The sequence below is a fragment of the Neolamprologus brichardi genome, chromosome 15, assembly GCF_056152115.1.
Source record: "Neolamprologus brichardi isolate AB-2024 chromosome 15, ASM5615211v1, whole genome shotgun sequence".
Taxonomy (NCBI): Eukaryota; Metazoa; Chordata; class Actinopteri; order Cichliformes; family Cichlidae; genus Neolamprologus; species Neolamprologus brichardi.
In genome coordinates this window covers 24,813,790-24,821,869 of record NC_142118.1, presented here as the reverse complement: position 1 = coordinate 24,821,869, position 8,080 = coordinate 24,813,790, and positions in this window count along the sequence as shown.

Below are 8,080 nucleotides of genomic sequence, written 5' to 3'. Positions count from 1 at the left end.
GGTAAACTGAGTGCATTTTTTGGACAGAGATTCACTTTTAATGTGTATGTATAATATAGATCACATACATAAAAAAAACACTCCCAGTTTCATGCTTTCATAGTGGTCCTTAGGAGAGCTTGACATTTTTATCAGGTGGTACACACTGTAAAAAGTTTGAGAAACACTGATAAGTGTTTGTGTTCTTTTGGAAAACATTTAAAGCTGCTGTACAGAATCTTTGAAACAAGCTTAAAACATTTTTAGAAACAGAGCATCTGCTTCTCTTTACAGCTCCTCGCTCCACCAGGCTGTTTGGCACTGATAGTGTGCAAATGTGATGTACGTACTGCGGCAGTCATACAGACAACTGGACGGTCCAAAAGTTGGCCTACCTATTACTGGCTGAGGTTTCAGTAGAGTTGTGGCTGAACCACATAAAAATATATCATTAATTTTAATCTCCCCAATCAATGATAATGTTATGTTGGAATGTTGTTAAAGAGGGTCAAAATGTTTCAACCAAGTTTGTTTAGCAGATTCTGTATAGCAGCTTTAATATAGGGAGATTGTTAGAGTAAAATCAGGTTTTTTCTCTTTGTCAGTTTAACAGTTTCTGTTCTGCCTGTCACTGTTCCCTGTCTGTTTTCTTACCTGGTTCTTCCTGGCCTTGTACTTTCTCCTCAAGTTCCCCTCTTTCCTCTCTCCCTCTTTGGACTGACAATCATACACAAATAGATTGTATTCAATTAGATGAAAAATTACATTAATATGACAAAAAATCTATTAAGATCACTAACAAAAAGTCCTCTCAGTGTACTTTCAACCAAAAGGAAAATAACCAAACCACATGAACATCTAATAAAAGATAAATATTGAAACACTCATCCAACATTATTCTTGATTGACGGATCTTTTGATTTTACACTTTTACCTGAATGTGGCTCCTTTTTTTGAAAAAACTTCCTTATATCCATTATGAACCTGGCTGTCTCTCTGTACACAAACACACACACACACACACACACAACAGGAGTTATAAGGTTAATGGGAATCCAGTCAGTTAGCTAGTTAGTATCCATTTCAAACAGGACAGTGGTAACAACAGTAGGCTACGGACAATTTTAAGTTTTAGATTTTAAATAGGCTGTATACATTTCAATGGGAGCAACAGGACGGTCAAATGTAGCTGATTTTACTACAGAGCAGGACGGATTGTAGGGTAGCAACGTGTTAAACACGTTTTCAACACTGCAGGTTACCTGGGTGTAATGTTTTCATGGTCTGACTCCTACCTAACTATATAAAGAGTAACTGGAGGTTAAATGTAGCAGCAACGCCGCTAGCAACGCCGCTAGCAGCAGAGTACGGAAGAGGCGAGCTGGAACAAACCATTATGGGAGGGAGGGGTTATCTATACTTTTGTTGTTAAAATGTTACGTCTCAACCAAGTACTGTATGCTTTTTATATTTTTAGTAGTGTTTCACACAAACAGCAAATATTGTCAAAAAAGTAAAAAATCTTTGGGGGTGCTTTGATTCATTTTGGGGGGTGCTGAAGCACCCCCCAAAATGGGCTAAAATCGCCTCTGGTTAAAGGGATGGTTGGCTCAATAGAGCTCTGACTTTGTGTCAGCCTGGCTACAGTGCTGAAGAGAAACCTGGGGTTGTTCTTATTTTCTTGATGAATAGTAAGATGTTCTGGCTTTGCGGAGGGCTTTCTTATAAAACAACAAACTATTTCTCCAGGCTAAATGATGATCCTCTAAATTTGTGACACGCCATTTCCTCTCCAGCTTACGAGTTATCTGTTTTAGCATACGTGTTTGAGAATTATACCACAAAGTCAGGTACTTCTGATTTGAGGCTTTAGTTTTCACAGGAGCTACAGTACAGAGTCGTACGTAGTGAGGAGGTAAAATTATTAACAAGATGATCGACCTCTGTTGGGGGTAGTGTTCAGATAGCTGCTTTGCTCTATGAGCATTGAAGATGATAACAGTGGGTGGATTATTTTCTTAAACTTAGTTACAGCGCTTTCAGAAAGACATCTACGTTGATAAAGTCTATTCTCCACTGCTGCGTAATCAATTATTGTAAATGTAAATGTTATCAGGAAATGATCAGACAGGAGAGGGTTTTCAGGAAATACTGTTAAATGTTCAGTTTCTATGCCATATGTTAAAACAAGATCTAGAGTGTGATTAAAGTGGTGGGTGGGTTCTTTTACATTTTGAGAGAAGTCAATTGAGTCTAATAACAGATTAAATGCCATGTTGAGGCTGTCATTTTTAGCATCTACATGGATGTTAAAATCACCCACAATAATTATTTTATCTGAGCTGAGCACTAAATCAGATAAAAAGTCTGAGAAATCAGAGAGAAACTCTGTGTAAGGCCCAGGTGGACGATAGATGATAACAAGTAAGACTGGTTTCTGAGTTTTACAGCTGGGGTGGACAAGGTTAAGCATCAGGCTTTCAAATTAATTAAAAGTCTGTCTTGGTCTTTCGTTAATTAATAGACTGGTGTGAAAAATTGCTGCCACACCGCCCCCTTGGCCTGTGCTTCGAGATTTCTGGTAGTTAGAATGACTCGGGGGTGTTGATTCATTTAAACTAACATAATCATCCTGCTGCAACCAGGTTTCTGTAAGGCAGAGTAAATCAATTTGTTGATCAATTATTAAGTCATGTACTAACAGAGACTTGGAGGAGAGAGACCTAATATTTAATAATCCACATTTCACTGTTTTACTCTTTGGTTAAGATGTGGATACTGTATCGTTCCTTCTTTGTGATTTTTTATGTTTAAGTAGTTTATTGTTGGTTTTTAGTTTGTTTTTCGTATTTTGAGGAGCTGACACAGTCTCAATGGAGATGGGTTTTTGGGGGGGTAGCAGGAGGAGAGAAGCTGCAGAGAGGCGTGTAAGACTGCAACTCTGCTTCCTGGTCCCAACTCTGGATAGTCATATTTTGAGGGGTTTAATAAATTTGTCCATATTTCTAGAAATGAGAGCTGCTCCATCCAAAGTGGGATGGATGCCGTCTCTCCTAACAAGACCAGGTTTCCTCCAGAAGGTTTGCCAATTATCTATGAAGCCCACATCGTTTCTGGGACACCACTCAGACAGCCAGCAATTTAAGGAGAACATGCGGCTAAACATGTCACTCCTGGTCTGATTGGGGAGGAGACCAGAGAAAACTACAGTACAATTGGTTCGAGGTCAGTAAGAACAACCAGAATTCATACTCATAAGGCACACTGTTGATTTTTTAGAAAATTGAAGGACTTTAAGTGCGCCTTATAGTGTGGAAAAATAGAGTAAGCTGTTAGTAGTGGGTGGAGCTACATCAGTGTTATGGTTGGAGGTTTAGGGGGTGAGGTTAGACATGCTCATCCTCTTCCTCACCGCTGTGGTTTGGATTTCCACCGTGTTATGCTAACGACGCCGCTGCTCTCTTGGGGAGAATTCTCAACGACGCGGTTTACAAAATATTCCAGTGAGGTCGTTGGAAATGTGATTCAGGAGTCTCGGGGGAAATAAGCTCACAGGGTGGTGTAATATCCTTACCCTGTTAGACGAAGCAATAATCTCCACAGAAGTCTCATCGTGACGAGTAAAGTTTATCTTGCCTGGCTGGGCAGCTCTCTGGGTGCTCAGCACCCCCAAATCTCTGATCCTAGAATCGCCCCTGGCGAGGAGCATCCAGTACAAAGAAATGTCATTATTCTCGATTAACAGACGGGCGCAAGAACAGAAAAAGAAAAAAGTGTATTTACAATTTTGAGATAAGTCAAGTCAAGATCTCAAAGCAAAACAGTTCGTCTGTATTTTCCAGTCCTCACATTTTTTATGAATGGACATTTTGCAGGAACCAGCTGGTTTAAAACATTTAAGGTTGGAAACTTATTGATGTTTTTCATATGTGCAGATGTATGAGTGAGCATTTATGTGTTATTAATTTGCGAGAATGTATTTCAGCTCATTTCCTCTTAAATAACTGAAAATTCATGAAAATCTCATCTGATATTTTTACATAATCATTCAAAGCTTTAAGATGAACCAGACTCACAATATGAACGTAGAAATTCTACTGAGGATCTTTACAGTGGCTGCAACAAAATGACCTCATGTATTCGTGAAAGGTTTTTCAAACTAAAATCCTTAAGATTTAATAGTCAGATGAAGGCAGGCGTGGTTCACAGATGTTTGGAGGCTGCTGAAGGAGAACAGATGGCTGCGTTCTGCCCTGCAGGATGTAAAAAATGTTTCTGAGCTGAATGTTCATGAAACCACAGACAGGTTAGCTTGGATCAGATCACTGCTGCCCCCTGCTGGTGTCATGAACACAACACAAAACTAGACTGGAAAATTATATGAGCTAAGCACATGGAGAAGTACACAGGGAAACGCACAACCATGAGGGAGATCGTGACACAAGACCAAGGGAGATGCTGACATAAGATAAGATAAGATATCTTGATGCATGCTCAATGATCCAGGTAAGTAAATCTCCAAAAGTTGATTCTGTTCATCTGGATGTAGCGTTTGACCTGCAGTCAGCTGAGACTGAAGAAGCCACTTGGATGAGTGACAACATGTTTCTCCCACTAAAAACGTTACGTCCAGATGAACAGAATCAACTTTTGGAGATAAGATAAGATAAGATAAAATAAGATAACTCTTTACTGTCATTGCACAGTCATACATAGTACAGATGAAATAGTACAATGAAATTGGAAAACTGTCCCACGTCGGCACTACGTACAACAAGACGACACGACACATCACAACACAACACAGTAAGGTAACTTAGTAATAAAATGAAAAATAAATGTATGTGTATTGCACACTGTTATTATTGCACTTTGTTATAAATATAAATATTATTATTGTTATTGTTGTTACCCCCCCCCCAAAAAAAAAAAGTTCAGGGAGGTAGCCAATCAGGTCAGCTGTTAGCACTGATTAGGGCTATTGCCCTGTTGTAAAAGCTGTCCTTTAGTCTATTTGTCGGGGACCTCAGCAGCCAAAACCTCAGACGGCAGCAGCTTAAACACCCGGTGTCCTGGGTGTGTGTAGTCCCGTAGGATGCTACGTTCCCTCTTGAGGCAGCACGTGCTGTACAGGTCCTTCAGGGAAGGAAAATGATGTTTAATGATTTTATGGGCCATATTAATGACCTTCTGAAGTGCCTTTTTGTGTGCCGTGGTGCAACTGTAGAACCACACACAGATGCAGTATGTCAGCGCGCTTTCAATGGAGCAGCGGTAGAAGACGATTAGCAGCTCCTTCTTCAGGTCTATTTTTCTGAGGATTCTCAGAAAGTGGAGACGCTGTTGGGCCTTCTTTAAAACTGCAGGGGTGTTTGAACTCCACTGGAGGTCTGTGTCTATGTGGGCTGAGGAAAGATGAGGCCCCACTCTAACTCCCTGTACACGGTCTGACAGGAAGTCTCTGATCCAGCAGCAGGTGGTAGAAGGAAATCCGATATCCAGCAGTTTAACTATTAGTCTGTTGGGGAGTATCGTATTGAAAGCAGAGCTAAAGTCAACAAAGAGCAGCCTGGCATAACGCCCCTGTTATTCCGGGTGAGAGATGGGGGTGTGGAGCATTGTAGCAATGGCATCAATCCTCCTCTTGTACGCTGCCTTGGCCTCTCTGATGCCTCATTTCAGCTCAGATCTGGCTGCACTGTACTGCATACTATACGGATCTGAAAGCGGCGTCACGTTGCTTCAGCAGGACCTGAACCTCTTTAGTCATCCAGGGTTCCTGGTTGGAATACACCTGGAGATGTTTGTCCACAATGACACTGTTGACACAGAAGTTAATATATGAGAGCACTGATGTTGTGTACACTTTGAGGTCCTGATGTTCAAACACTCTCCAGTTTGTGTTTTCAAAACAGTTGATGTGATGCACCTTCTGGCCAGGATTTCACAGTCTTTGTGGCTGGGGGTGGGGCTCTCCTCCTAAGGTTAGTGTATGCAGGGATCAGCAGCATGCACATGTGGTCTGACAAACCTAGGTGTGGTAGAGGGGTTGCTCTGTAGCCTTTTTGGATGTTGCTGCAACAACGGGAACAAACTGACTTTAAGCCACCATGGTTGAAGTCCTATGGTAAATGGTAAATGGACTGGTTCTTATATAGCGCTTTTCTACTCATCTGAGCACTCAAAGCGCTTTACACAACTTGTGCATTCACCCATTCAGACCATGCATCGGAGAGCAATTTGGGGTTAGTATCTTGCCCAAGGATATTTGGCATGCAGACTGGGGGAAGCCAGGAATCAAACCACCAACCTTCCGATCAGTAGATGACCTGCTCTACCACCTGAGCTACAGCCACCCTATGTGCTGAGGTGTTTTTTTTGTTCTTAAACTGATCCCCCTGTTGGAGCTCAGTCTGGGGGGAGTTCTTTTTTCTCCTCGTCTTTCCTCATTTTGTGCATTTTCCATAGTTTCGGTTCGGGTCGCTGCTCGTGCGGTTGACCGGCCTGACCTGTCTCCCCAATGTGATGTTTGTGTATCTATCTTAATTGCACTTTGGGGATAAATAAAGTCTCTCTGACTCTGACTCTGATTAGAAAGAAGGAACTTGACTTATTGATGAATGGAAAAGCTACTGTAGGTGTTTAGTGGTTAGACCCCAATTGACTCTGGGCAGAGCAGAACCCCAGCTGAGAAAGGGAGACTAGACGCTGCTGGTGGAGTTGAGGGTGGCTTGAATGGAGCTTGAGTGCTGAGATTCGGAGATGGGGAGCAGGTGGGTTGCGCAAAGGAGTCTGCAAAGGAGAAAGACAGATGCAGAGGAAATTTAAAGTACGAGGCATGAATGTTGATTGGCCTGGAGAAGGGCAGGAGAAGGTGATTGGACTAGACCGGTGATGACACCCTTCTACTGTAACATTTACAACCACAAAGTTAGTTTCAGGTCATTAATACCATATAAAGTACTGTTGAAACACTATTATATACAGTAAATGCCTCCTGTAACTTGACTCTTATGGTTTTGGGAGGTGTTTGTTCATCTGTCTGTAAACCTGATAAACTGCATTCTGCCAAGGTAACAGCATTGGCATCATCAGCTTGCAGTCAGGTGAGATGTACAGGTTCCTTGTTTTTGAGTCAGATACAACACAGACACACCTGAGTGAGGATGTCCAATCTTTTCCTCACACTTTCTTTCCATCATTTTAAGGTGAAACAACAGTGACAGGTGAGTGAGAACAAACTCAGCAGGTTTTATTCCTGGGTATTTGTTTTTCTCATTTCTGACAAAATTAAAATTGCAGGGTACAAATGTTTATGTAATTAAAAGTGCTAAATTCAGAATCTTGTTAGTGTCAGAGTAAGGTGTTCTCATTCTGAGGAGCATGTTAAAAGTAGAAATACTGCAACTGTGTCTTTTTACTTCAGGTAAGTCCTGTTGATTTTCAACAAATACAATTCACTTTCCTCCCTTAACATGTTTGTCCTTTTTAACTGGACATATGAGTGGTTCAGAGGTCAGACACAAGTTTTTATTCAGTTATCATCATTATGGAAAGTAAATGAAGAAGCACTTTCAGTCATGCGATCCGTCAACCAGTGGCTGAAGCTACATCATTAAGCCTTTTTCATGTTTCATTAATTTCCTTTGTGTGTGGATGAGTCGATCAGCCTCAGAAAGCTTTATTAATCTTTTCAGTGGAACAGACTATGGCAGGAGCAATGAAACAGAGAGCTCTGGGATTCGAAGTCTGTAGCCTCACCATCACTGAGTGAATGCAGTGAGCTGTGGTTTCAGGCTTAGCAGAGGGACCAACAACAGCTTAGACAAAGACTGCATTCCATTTAAGCAATTTTCTATTATTGTTCGTGCATGTTAATAATTCACTGGAACATGGAGATGAGTCATTGTCATGGTATTAATTCTACCTGTTCATTTCCTGTTGTGACAGCTGAAACTCTTCCAGTGTAAGAGTTGTGACATTAAGCTGGCGTAACAGCAACTGAACAGAAAGAACAGTCATATTGATAACAACACTAGTAAACACATTTACTAAATGAACTACAGTGGAACCCCGACTTACGAAAGTAATCCGTTCCCGA